Source organism: Oryzias latipes, chromosome 3 (genome assembly GCF_053564925.1).
Source record: "Oryzias latipes strain Hd-rR chromosome 3, Olatipes_Hd-rR_3.1".
In the NCBI taxonomy this organism is placed as follows: domain Eukaryota; kingdom Metazoa; phylum Chordata; class Actinopteri; order Beloniformes; family Adrianichthyidae; genus Oryzias; species Oryzias latipes.
In genome coordinates, this window is record NC_136239.1 from 37,411,617 (window position 1) to 37,426,249 (window position 14,633).

Sequence of the window (14,633 nt, forward strand, 5' to 3'; positions counted from 1 at the left end):
TGGATTAGTTTCTCCATGTGTACAGAAAGCATGCAGACTTGCTACTTGGATTTTAATCCTTTACTACAGCACAAACTTGGTATGATCAGAACCGTCCAGCACAGAGCCCAAGAACTACCCACAACACTGAAAGATATAGGAGCAAACCTCCTTCTCAAAACCTTGGACTGTGTGGACACTGATGCAGTGTCTCCTTTGGTGAGATGGTAATCACAAGAAAAAGTTACATTGACGTGTTCTCCCTACCATGACAAATGTGGATAAAGGTGGAGAGGATTTCATGTAATCCATGGACACCAGTGAAGATCACAAATCATTGAAGAAAAAAGGTTCAGAGCACTGTCTGGTGGGTCTAGATGACCCAACTCCCAATGTTAAAGTGCCGAGGATAGCACAAGGGTTAAGAGAAACATAAACATGGAGAGTGAAATGCAAGACTGAAATAAAAAAGGAAAGTCGTGGCAAGACTTCACTAACATAAACTTAAATATGATTGTAAAAACAGTTTTACTGTGGACTACTTTGTGTTTATTTATTTTTATATAACCACCCTTAGTAATATTCTTCCTGAAGTCCAGTTAAAAGATTGCATTGTACATTTATCGTAGGAGTTACGTCTTAGACAAATCCAGCGTTAGACAAAATTTACAAAGTAGCCATCTTTATTTCTATTTTACAATTATCATAAATGTTTTCCCACTTGTTTTCCCAGACAAACATGAACATTTTCCCGCTTTTCTCTCTTGTTTAAACTCTGACAGTTTTAACCTTCATAAAAAATTCTGTCCAGTATAGAATGAAAAGAAAGATCAGCTCATGATTGAAGATCCATTGGCAAAATGAATTCATTCTGTACAAGAGACATGACACCGAGGAGATTGATTGACAAGGTTGAACTAATCACGACACAGAACACAATGTGTTGTTAAGATAAATAAGGGCATGCAAAATTGTACACAAAGAATAATAAATCAGCGAAAAGCGAGCCTGCAAAAGGTGCACCGCGATATACACATTTGCTTAACAGACTCAAGGTTTCAATGCTGTAACCCAGCCAGACAGAGAAAAATGTTTGGATATTGACAGGATTTATCATGCATTGACAAGCCCCCATCCAGTCCTCTACCGCCAAGTGGCACACCCAATCACGCCACTCTGTCACGGCGGAGAAGAAGCAGCAAAGACACGAGCGTGGCCAAACGCTCTGACTCTATTTCAAGTATCGGATCGAGAGAAGAGAGAAGAGGATGATGCAGAAAAAGATAAGAGAAGAAGAGGGAGGGAGAGATTTTTATTCACCGGGGAGAGAAGTGAAGTGTTGGATTAAAGGGCTTTTTTGAAGGAGCCACACCAGAAAAGAGCTCTTTTCTATTTATGAACTGAACACGAAAGCGCCTATGTGGATGGCAGAGCACAAAGAGCAAAAGGTTCTCCCTGACTTATAAGGATTCTTTATTTGGAAATCAGCTGTAATAGTATCTCACAAGCATCAAAATACATCAGCGAACCAACCTGCCAGCTCCTCCATGCTTGTTTTTCCACATTCTTGCCAACAGTAATTCTTGGTTGCCACTGCAAACGCTTGTTGTGTGTTTACATCTTAATGTTTCTGACAGCACTGCTTTATCATGAGATGCAACTCACCAGAAGTCAAGAGCGAAGACTTTTGTGCTTGTAAATTGCTCATTTTAACGTCAGATAAATGCGGTGCAGCTCCAAGGGAAGCAGATTTCAAAAGTGCTGATGGGTAACTCGCAGCTGCAGTCACTTTCAAAGATGGTTGCATTGATTTAAATCAGCGTTGAGAGTTTTGAGTGAAAGATGCTTTTTGTGTTATATAAACATCTGTCAAAAACGGGGGATTTCAGACTGATAAAAAATTATTTACTGACATACGAACTGGCTGCTGCAGCTTCTTTGCCAAAGCTAGATATAAATTAAAACAAATAAACATTCAGGATGCAGATTTTAGCAATAATAAACAGTGAAAATGACTGAATGAAAAGAAAAAAAAGTGAGGCTATGAGGTTTTTGACTCCTTTTTAAACACCAAATGGAGTTCTCTAGTAAAACTTTTTTTTTTTTTTTTGAATACTGTAATTACACTCTTTGAGATGTTAAACAAAAAGCTGTTAGAAGTGAAAATATAAAAGAAAAAGCCTTAAAGGAACCTGTGAGAAGCTGACAAGCAAGAACAAACATGGAAACTTTTAAACGTTTCTAAACTGAATAACACATTTACTAACCGGCTGGCCAATACATTTAATTTGGTATGTTTTCTTAACAGTTTGTCGTTGCATTAAAAAATACAAAGAAACACTTTTAATAAAAAGAGATGCGTTAGGAAATTTGTAAATCTATTAGACCTATAAATAACCCAACTTATGTCTGGATTTCACAATTTTGCAAAAATATTACTCTTCTCTTTGACATTCGCTTCATAATATTTATTTATTTATGAAGTTGTTGTTTATTTACCACCTGTTTCAGATCGCTGCATTTCAAAGGATTGAAGATCCGGGCTTCGACTTGGTATTTCGAAGCAATTCCTTCATAAGCTCTTATGGAGAACTATTTTGTTCCACTCAAAGCTCTGCTCGAAGTTGTGCAAACAAAAAAAACTTTACGCTCCTGTTTTTTAGGTTGGGTTATGCAGTCTGAAGGAGAGCAAACCTTCGGAAGATAATCTTTTATGTGACTTATACAGAACTACCAGCAGAGTTTGCGTGCGCTCCTTTGTAAAGGTTTGGTTTTTAAATTTAAAATGTGCAAATAAAATAAAATCCAATCAGTTTTATTTGTATGGGACCTTAATGCGACTGCAGTCAAACAAGGCGCTGTACATTAAAACTTAAAACACACAACAAATAAAAGGTATAACAATAAGTTGGAGATGTTTGAAAATGGATGCCTGCTGAATGCTCAGTGGTAACACATTCCACAGCTTGAAAAAGCTTTTTTAGCTCTGTTTAGCTCAGTTGTGATTTAGGTTCTGTGTTCCTTAAATTCAACTTCCTGTCTTATTTTTAAGGTTTCTTCTGGCCTGTATTAGTTTGAGTTTGTCTTCCTTTGTCCGTTTCTCCACTAATCGTTTACACCTGTGTCTCGCCAGTCCTGTGAGTATATATGTCTTGCCGCTGCCTTCTTCTTGTGTTGGTCCATACTGGCTGCTACCCTGTTTCTCTATGTGCCCCGTCAGTTGGTTTTCTCGTTTCCCTGCTTGGCAGCCCATTTTGTTATATTAAAAAAATCCCTTGTTTTTGGAACCTCCCGTCTCTGCATTTGGGTCCCGCACCAACGCCAATAACAGGCAAGGCGGTGTAAGACCAAAAAAATAAAAATAAATTCAATGCATTCACTGGCAGCCAGTAAAAGGCAACAGGGATTGGGATGATGTGGTTCCACTTTGGAGCTCTGACTGGAACATGAAAAGTTCTGGATCAGCTGGAGATGCCAAAGTGTTGATTAGCAAACTCCAAAATAAAAATAATGTGATGAAGAATTGCTATCTCAAAATGCAGTTTTGGGAAATAATGATAAAAATAACTGATGTTAAAAAAAGCATTGTTTCAGAAAAGAAAAAGCTCCATTAGTCATTAAGATAAAACTAAGACTTTAAACCAACAAAATAATAATAAACAAGAATTGAATAAATATCTATGAAATCTATGAAAGTCGCACAATGGTGTGTTGTCCTGAGATATTCAAAAGAAAATTAATCATGGTGATAAAAACTTTTGAATCAAATCATAAGACAAAAAAAGAGAACATAAATCTTTTGGTTAACTTTTATTTGAACTGATGAGACAAAACTGGAGTTTTTTCTGTAAAAAACAGCTCTGTTGAAAGAGGCATGAATGAAATATACCAATAAAAAAAACGAGTATCTACACTGTGAAACATGGAGAGGGTTTGGGCTGCTTTGCTGCATCTGGACAGAAAAAAAAAACACAACTGGTCAAGCTTCCACTGCAACCGACTTGTAAAACAAAAATTAGAAATGTTCTAAACAGGATTTTAACCTAAAAATTCCAACATGTGAAGTCACTTCCTGTTTCCTGCTACAAATGGATACGTATGATGATTTGTACAACGCTCTGGTTTGAAAGTTTGTGATGGGAGGCCTGGATGGTGAGTGAGTACAATTCTATTATGGTGTGGTGAAATGTGAGTGATTTATTTGTGTGTGTGCATGTGAAAAGTGGGTGTGTTTGGTGCAAACTATGGACAGAGAGAGTAAAAAAAAAAAAAACAACAATTCAGGCTAATGTTTATCCCCTGTCCTGTAATCTGTGATGCTGCTCAGTCTCAAATCAGTTAATGCTAGGATGAAATCTTGAGACTGTCGAGGCATTCTGGAGCCACACGACCACATCTTGTAGATCCTTGCCAAGGTGTAAAAATCCTGTCATCGTGTGGCCTTTCTTAGTGACCTAAACCGTTGGTGAAACCAAAAAGGGCAATAACTAACTTCAAAAATGACGTGTAAGATGTGAGGAAGACAAACACAAGAGGCTACTAACAAAGAAGGCAATGTGTGCTTATTCTTTGTGTTACATTTCTCCCGGACACAAAGTTGTTGTGATGATTTAACCCTTTTGAGAATGACGTTCAACAGACTGCACCAGAGTGCAGAGCATGAAGACAAGAACTTAAGCGTGTTGCAAAGTTTTTTGCAACACGCAAACTGTTTACCTGATGTGTTTGTGTGCTAGACCACAGGAAAAAGATTGTGATGATTGTTGTGTCACAAAATACGCAGACAGACGTGAATGTTAACTGTCCAAAACGTTTTGTGTTATTTATGAGCTGTTTTGTCATCAACATTAATGTGATTTTAAAATGAATAATATTTGCTGTTCAAACTGTTTTATCACAGAAATTCAAACCTTTTTATGTGTAATTAAATTAAAATCACTGAAAACACACTTCATTTGTCTTGGATGAATACTTTATTTCCTGAAAATAAAGTAGTGCCAACACCACAGCTCAGGCTTCCAAACCTGGAACTTTGCTAAAATAGGATTTTTAAGCAGAAAACATCAAAGGCTGATCATTTCATTGAAAAAAATGTAATGCACTTGTGCAAAATATGGTTCAAACTTTTAAAATCCATTCTGCAACTTTTTCTGCTGCAACGAAATGATTTATTTATCTATGAAGGCTGTAACCAGAAAGATTTGCGTGACTATATCTGATGAGAACAGTCTGACCATCATACATCATTGCAGACTGTTGTTTTTTTTACTGGGCTCAGCAGCTATCACCCCCCCACCAGCCCATTTAGACATCTGGTGCCAAAGCACACAGAGCGTCTGCACATGACCTGGAGCAGTGTTGTCCTGAAATCCTCTCATGCACTTTACAGTCACAGAAAACAACCCCCTGACTGGATTTTGAGCTTGAGATCCAAACCTTGCAACAGCCTGCAAAGCACAAACACATTTATAATAAATGTAATCAGGGAACAAGAGTGTCACTAAAGAAATACAAGAAACTGCATCAGATGAATCTAATTTTTGTGTTCCTTCTGATTATGTCTACATTGCTTTTTTATCTTGGGCATTAAGGAAACGAAATGTAAATGTCAAATTAGTCTACTAAATTAAGATATAAACGAAGTCAGACATACCAAAAGGTTCCATACCTCAAGCCACAAAAATATGAAATGTTTACCAAGACATTTCTGAAGCTTTGGGACCTTGGAGAACCATAGTGAGATCCATTTTTGATCAAACGAAGAAACTCTGAACTGACTTTAAGTCTGAATATATGATTCAACGATCAGGGAGAAACTTCTGGACAAAAACGGATTCATTCAAAGACAACAGCACTGCAAAGCAAACAAAAAAATTCAAACACCTTCCTCACATTTGACCGAAACATCTGGATTCTCCGCCAAAACGATTAGAAACATTTTCTGAGAACTGGAACTTTGTGGTAGGAAAAAGCTGTTTTCAGGATGTTCCAATCTAAAACTTTTAAAATAACTGCCAACAAGCCTTTCATGTCTATGTGTGACAAATTATTCTAGCCATTTCAGAAGTCCTTCCAGGGTGAAAGCCCTTTCACATTTACAGGGCAGCTTAGTGCAGCGGTAAGGCGGTCGACCCATGATCGTAAGATTACAGGTACGATTCCCACCTTGCACGCCCATGACTCGAAGTGTCCTTGGGCAAGACACTGAACCCCACCTTGCCTCTGGTGGGAGGTTGGCGCCAGTGTTCGGCAGCGGAGCCGCCACCAGTGTGTGTGGCTGGGTGACTGGGACTGTGACTGTAAAGTGCTTTGGGCCTTGAAGAAGGTAGAAAAGCACTATATAAGTATACGCCATTTACCATATACTGTACATTGTTATGTCCAGGTGCCGAGGCATGAGTTGTTGACCTTTTCCATATTGTACAGCTGGCGATGTTGATATTGAAAAAATGTCTGGGTCTGGAGCTGTTAAATAGTTAAAGTCTTTCTCCTCAAATGAATCTGTTTTTGACCAACCTGAGGTGGTATGTGGTATATGTGTTCACTTCTCATCTATCCCTTTTTCTCTTGGTTTGCAGTTGTGTCAGAGAGCCACAAGCGTCCACTCTCCATTCCTCATTCTCAGCTGTCCTTCATTCTCACGACTGTGAGTCAAGGCTATCTAAAAGGCCAGATGGGTTCGACAAAGACAGGTAGCATGCAAACACGACATCCCTGCTCTTTATGGCGGTGGCATGCTGCCGCACTACAAGCCAAAGAGGGGAGATTGGATCAGAAATGAAAACCTTTTCAACCTCACCAGATGGAAGAGATGAGAAGAGAGAGAGTGCAACTTTAGGCAGAAATGGTCAACATGAGAAAATAATGGCACACGTGTTGATGGGGGATGGAGTGGGGGCTGCTGCCCGCCGCTCAGCCACTAACTTGAATTTAATGCCAACGAGGATGCGGCAGACTGTGGCGTGCACAACAGCAAGGTTAACAGAGATGGAAGAGGCTGATATGGTCGCCCACACTGGGCTGGGAGGAAACCCTGATGACTTTTCATTACCAGTGCTCATCTTGTTATCTGTAATTGTTGAAGGATGGGGAGCAGTGAGTCGCAGCCTTCGCTTTTATAGTCAGACTATATGAGCGCCAAAAACTGATGAGGGGGGGCTGGAGTGGAGGGCTGCAGCAGGCAGTACAAAAAGACATATGATCAAAACCTGTGATGGAAATTGTGACTATGACTTCCTACATCAATGATCACGTTTGTTGTCCGTCCGTTCGTGTGTACATATATATATAAATATATATTGTCCATATATAAAAAAAACAAAAACAAACCCTCTCACCTTTCCACGGGTGGTTTCTCACCCAAGCTCAGGTCCTCTACCAGAGAGGCCTGGGAGCTTGAGGATCCTGCAGTATCTTAGCTGTTCCTAGCACTGAGAGGTCTGAGGTCTTTCTAGGTATCTGTTGTAGCCACTCCTCCAGCTTGGGGGTTACTGCCCCAAGTGATCCAATTACCACAGGCACCACTGTCACCTTCACTTTCCAGGCTTTCTCCAGTTCTTCTCTGAGTCCCTGGTATTTCTCCAGTTTCTCATGTTCCTTCTTCCTGATTTTTTCATCGCTTGGCACTGCCACATCCACCACAACGGCTTTCCTCTGTTCTTTATCCACCACTACAATGTCTGGTTGGTTCGCTATTACCATCCTATCAGTCTGGATCTGGAAGTCTCACAGGATCTTTGGTTGGTTCGCTATTACCATCCTATCAGTCTGGATCTGGAAGTCTCACAGGATCTTTGGTGTTTCCCATTTTGACCTTGGTGTTTCCAGTCCATATTCTGCACACATGTTCCTGTAAATTATTCCTGCCCCTTGATTGTGGCGCTCCATGTATGCTTTACCTGCCAGCATCTTACATTTTGCAGTTATGTGCTGGATTGTTTCAGGCGCCTCTTTGCACAGCCTACACCTTGGGTCTTGTCTGGTGTGGTAGATCTGAGACTCTATGGCTCTGGTGCTCAGGGCTTGTTTCTGAGCTGCCAGGATGAGCGCTTTCGTGCTGTCCTTTAGGCCAGCCCATTCAAGCCATTGGTAGGACTTCTTGATATCAGCCACTTCAGTTATGGTCCGGTGGTACATCCCATGCAGGGGTTTGTCCTCCCATGAGGATCTGTCCTTCAGCACTGTATCCTCTGTTCTCCATTGCCTGAGACATTCACTGAGCACACTGTCAGTTGGGGCTTTGAGCTTGATGTACTCATGCATCTTGGATGTTTCATCCTGGATAGTGGTTTCCACGCCTCCTTCCTTGCGGCTAGCATACAGTCTCAGGGTGCTGGATTTGGGATGGAACCCTCCATGCATGGCGAGGAGCTTTCGTGTCTTAACATTCGTGGTCTGTATCTCTTCCTTTGGCCATCTTATTATTCCTGCAGGGTATCTGATAACTGGCAGTGCGTAGCTTTTATTGCCCGGGTCTTGTTCTTGCCATTGAGCTTGCTTCTCAGGACTTGCCTTACCCGTTGGAGGTATTTAGCTGTTGCAGCTTTCCTTGTTGCCTACTCCAGGTTGCCATTTGCCTGTGGAATTCCAAGGTTCTTGTAACTGTCCTCAATGTCTGCTATTGTACCTTCTGGGAGTGAAACTCCTCCTGTGTGGACTACCTTGCCTCTCTTTGTCACCATCCGGCTACATTTCTTGAGCCTGAATGACATCCCAATGTCAGTACTGTAGATCCTGGTGGTGTGGATTAGGGAGTCAATGTCATGCTCGCTCTTAGCATATCGCTTTATGTCATCCATGTAGAGGAGGTTTATCACATTTGTCTGTCCATCCGTCTGTGTGTGGGTATATATATATATATATATATATATATATATATATATATATATATATATATATATATATATATATATATATATATATATATATATATATATATATATATATATATATATATTAGTTTAAATCTATACATCTCATTATTAGCCATTTTCAACCGTGTATTGCCTCAATGATTCCCCAAATTTGGATGTTGAAGGCCATTCTGAAGAATCCTCAGAGTAATGACTGGCCCGGCCCTCTCCTCTGTACCTCTCTGTTTTTCTTCCTCTTCATCATCAGCTGATCGTTTCTATTTCTCACTGTCATCGTCATCATCATCTAAAACCTTTCTCCTCGTTCTTCTCTGTTGGGACTGACTTGTCATGTATGTCTGCACTTGTTTTCCCCAAATAAGCGAACAGGTGTTCAACAGAAGTTTAAAGCAGAATGAGCATCAAGGTTGTTGTGGCTTTAATAGTTTAATTATTCCTCCCTGAAGTCATCTCTGCTCTCTTTTCTATCAGATGCATCACCAACCTCATGTCTGCCTCCTTCACCTCTTGTCTTTGTTCTTCTCCACTAAATCATACGGCCAAGCAAGGATTATTTAATGTTTAAGATAAATCAAACATCTTGCTAATGCAATTTTGTTAGGAGGATTTTCAAAGAATACAGTGACTAAACTATATGTAAAAATAGAATTTTTTTTAATTTTAAATTATATCTGTGTTGGATATCAGTTAGTGGTGGGATAGAATAGAATATATTTCTTTATTGTTTTCAAACTTCTCCAAATGTTCAGTTAAAATCTAAAATGTCGTTCAAGTGACATTAAAAGCAAAAGGCTGTAAACTAAATAGTTACTCAAAAAAATAATTATCCAAACTTTTAACATAAAAAGAAACAAAAACACCATCTAACCCACCATCACACACTTCTGCCTTCTGCCCATTGGAGCAGCTTTTATCATCATTTAGTGCTGTTTCAATCATAGGATAAAAACGTTTTTAGTGTTTTGGTACTTAAAGAAATTATTTGTCTGTCTGAAACAACATTAGCACAAACAAGCCACTTTATCTTCTCTTTATGATTATTGATGCTGTAAATTCTGCTCAGTACAGCTGAAAGACACTGAATGTTTCCAAGCCTGTTTTCCAACCATTTAGAGAAGCTTTTCTTCATTCACAACACATCTTTGTCCCTTTTATGTTTTCTGTTTTGAGCCCCGGATTGTTTTTTTCTTTTGCCTTTCCATTTAAAGCACTCTGTCATCAGATGATCACACAATTCAAATAAAAACCAGTGAGCGCGCTCCAGCACGTTGGATTGCGCTTTTCTGTACAAGACCCAAGTTACAATATGCTTCGGACTATAAATAATTTCACAACTCAACTGCAGTTTGGCGCCCCCTTTGGCCGGCGCCCCTATGTGACGCATATGCTGCATACCCACTTTTTGCGGCCCTGGTTGAAGGGAAAGACATGAAGATGGTGGTGAGGCATAAAAGCTTTGAAAGCTTACAGAGGAACACACACGATGGCATCTATGGTTGCACACAAACATTAGCAAGTTCCAGGGAGTGCTTCTGTTGGAGAGAGGCAATGAAAATAATATTGATTTACAGTAAGAATTCAAGAAGAGTAAATTCTGACATCTCCCAGCTTGCTAGTTAACAATATTTTAGCTGATTCAGACAATTGGAGTCAGTGAGTCAGTAGGAGCAACATTATCCCAAATGCTTTGGTAACGCTTCACACATAAACCACCACGGTCTGTCTATTATCTTGTCAAAGGTTTATAGTCTGCTCTTCTGGATGAAATGAAATGGGTTTAAATTCCTGACCACTAAAAGCTTCAAAAACTGTTTATTCCTTTAGTAATGCAGCAACACAATAAATGAAAAAAACAAACAGAAAAAAAAACAATTTGACAAGTGACAGAACAACAAATCAAAAGTGACATAGACAAAAATTTAATTTAGTACTGCTAACAGTGCAAGGCTGCATTGGAGAGTGCTTTCATTCAGAGAAAAGTAAATCCAAACTTTTATGGCTCTACAGTTAGCTTGACTTCCTCATCATGCAACAAACCACTGTCATTGTACATTGGTTTGTTGCATGGTACAGTGGCAAGAGAATTCAATTCAATTTTATTTATATAGCCTAAATATCACAACAATAGTCGTCTCAATGGACTTCATAGACACTCAACCAACACCAGATCTTTAGCTCCAGTGTTGGCATTTTTTGACTCCTGGTGGTTAGAGGTTGCCGTCATGTTTGGTAGTGGAGCCGTCATCCGTGTGTGCGCATGGTTAAATGTGACTGCGACTGCAAAGCGCTTTGGGCCTTATAGAAAAGGGGTAAATGTGCATACTCCATTTACTAACTGGTCAATGATCTCCGCGTTGTTGCATGATATGCATGCAGGCAATACCCTCCTTAAAGAAATCTATGCGTACGCTGCCTGAGGCAAAAACGTATTCCCAAGAGCAACAGTCTTTCTGGCTAAGACATTTAATTCTCCACAATAAGTTGAAGTGCAGAAGTGTGTAAACTTCAGAGGAACTTCTTTTGAGCACACACTGCCTAAGCCAAGCAGAAGACAGCAAAAGTCAAAGCAGAAAAAGCTGATCAAAGAGTTTTACTAAAAGAATCTGCGTAAAAGCAGTTTTCTTTTGAGAAGTGGGAATGTAAAATGCAAAGATCAATATACCAAATATTATTTTATGTAATTAACGACTTTCAACACTTTTTTCAAGAGGCTTACACAAGTTAGTTACAGAGAAAACTCCTGCTAAGAAACCCCAAGGCAGGCAGGGGGGGGGGGGGGGGGGGCATGGTTGAGTACAGAAAATAACAATTTTTTTTTTGCCTATTTTTAATGCACTTTAAAAAAAACTTAAAAATTGTCTTCTGGACTCTCAGACTTGAATGGGATTTTGCTGCCACCAAAGTACAAGTCAAGGCTAAAAGCAGGGAAGCCATATGTCCGGCAAGGGACTGAGGAGACATTTGAGGCTCTGAGGGCCTGTTTTAAACGGACGAATTAGGATCTGTTTTTCAGTGATTCTAGGAAACTCCCCATATGTGTGTGCAATGGTGAATCCCCTCACCATCCCTGGCCAGCAAACAGGTGGACTGTTCAAGCCACAGTCTGTCTTTTGGACATCATGCATCATGCAGGCGCCTCCTATTAAGAAAGCTAAGATCTTTTAATGTGAAAAAGGGCATCTTATCTTATGTGTACCTTTCACCTCCTCCTGTTTGACATTCTTACACTCAAACCTGAAACAATGCACACTAGGATTAACCTGAGCAGCAAAATCACCTCAGACCCCCCTTCAGTGAACTGATCATGCAATCAGTGATTAGGAAAGCTCCGTTATCCTCTTCATTCCTCCTTATCTTTGCTGCCATCAGGCAGAAGATACAGAATCAAAAAATACAAAAAAAATCATTCATCCCAAGTGTAATTAGTCCCTTAAATCTCTCTGTAGCACATACAATATTATATTTTTTGTCATTTTTATTGTTATTGAGTGATTATTTTCTTTTTAAATTGATTTCATACATCCGTTTTACTGTGAAGTTGAAAGATATTTCAGATATTTCAAAACAGGCCCCTCAGATATAGTAAAAAAATGTCTACCCATTGCCTGATTTTCTTCAATTAAGAAAAAAAAAGTGCTAGGAAAAAATGGTTTTACCAAAAATTCGTATTTACCACAATTCTTGTTATTAAGAGAGGTTTTCTTCAACTAAGATTATTTTTCTTTTGAAAAACTTTCTGAATAAGGTTTGTTTTCTTGCGAGGTCTTGAAAAAATGTTTTTTTTAAAACTTTCTTAAGAGTCTGTTTCAGCACATATTTTGCATTGTTTTTTTGAAAGATTCTCTGTAAAACATTAAAGTTTAATCTTCAGAAAAGTCTTACCCCAAAAAATGCTTCCTGGAAAATTCAGTACAAATTTTTTCGACTAAATAATGAAAAACGAAAAACCTTTTTCAACTTTTTTTTTAGAGGTCTTCTTGTCTATGTGTTCAATATTCCATGTAGTTTGTTCACTGTAGTTTCTTAATAATTAATGCACTTTTATTTATACCTGGATGAATTAGAATCTCTGTCTGAATCATTGTCTTATTTACCACAGTGTTGTAAAAATACAAACAGCTCCAATCTGATATGGTGCCACTGTCAGACTCCTCCTCCTCTCATCTCCGCTTGGCTGCGGATTCAGCCTAGCTGCGACCACTCACCTCATCTACTCATCCGCCTTCTTAAGGAGCTCCTGGATCATCAGTCTTCGCCAGTCCGTTGCCCCTGATGGTGCAGAGTTGGCTCTCTAATCTTGTTCATGTTCTCACGTTACGTTTGTTCACGCCTAATTCCATTCTGTACTTACCCTCAGGAACCCAATGCCACGAGTGGTCGCCTGAAGCTGTCTCTGCCGAGAACCCTCCTCCTGCCTGCACTCCTTGGTACACCTCGAGCCTCTGCCGTTTCGTCTCCCCCTCCGGGACCTCCGCCGACAACAACTCTCTCTGGAGAACGGCAAAGGGATCCACCAGTGACGTCACCGAAGTCTTTGTTTCGCTCTGTGGAAGCCACGTTACCAGACCTCCTGCCTTTGTTTGTCCTCCCCATTAAATCCTCTTATCTGCTACTCTCGCTCTCTCCTGTGTTCCCTCTGGGTTTCAGCGTCTGGACCGAAAAGGTGTTCTGTAGCCATGACACAATCCCCCAAACAAGAAAATTAACATTTACAAAATTCAAACACTATTTACCCAGTGATGGACTGCATGGTGACTTGGTTAAACCCCGCCTTCGCTCACCAGTAGCTGGGATATACTGTAGGTTCCAGAATCCCCATGACCATGAAAGAGATTCAGCGGGTTTGGAAGATTGATGGATGAACAAACACTATAATTGAAGTCAATATTACTGAAACACTGGGTGAAAACAAGTGCATGCCTGTAGTTTTCTGTTCTTTCATTAAAACCTAAAGCTCCCTGTATGAGCAGCAAAAATCCTAAATCGCTCCAATAGAGGGACCACAGAAGGAGAAGCCTTCTTTTGTTTTTTACGAAGCTCTGTACATATCAGGACCGTGGCATGAAAAAAACATTTGTGAATCTTAGGTTTTATGTAGTGTGGCAGAGAGAAAATAAAAGAGAAACCAATAAGAAATAAAACAAAATTAACCATAAGGATAAAAAATGAAGCAACAGTTGCTCCGTTAAAATCTTTAGCAAAGCCTCATTAGGGATCGTTTCATCCTTTTTCCTCCAAATTTCTCCTTTTTCCACACGTGATGTGCACAAACTGAAAGTCTACACCCAAATCTCATCAGGAGTTGGACAAACACAGAATGTTCTTTGCAGAGTCTCCTCTGACTCTTTATCATCTCCCAAACTAACCATTTACTTGTTCCCATTTACATAATTTTCTGCTTCTCTTGTCAAAAAGAGAGTAAAAATGATTAGACTGCATCTAAAACTGAATGCGCAACTCTTTCTGCCCCACAGCATTTACAGGGCTCCAAGGCAGTAATTCCTGCTCACGCACATTACTTAGATCTCACTGCTTCCAAGACTGCAAAATCATCTGCCAAAATGAATAACACCAGGTCGGGACGACTGACGCCTGCTGCATGCGTGTACTTTTTGGAGTTAGAAACTGATTTAAAAAACAGAATAACTCCAGGCCTAGCTTTTCTTGCCCGTTGTTGAAAACATCCATGAAATCCTTCCATTCTGAAAGTTTAAATCCTTTTTTAAGAATGCATGTTGAAAAAAAAGGTAATTTATTTTAGGAACTTTTAAAATTCGTAGA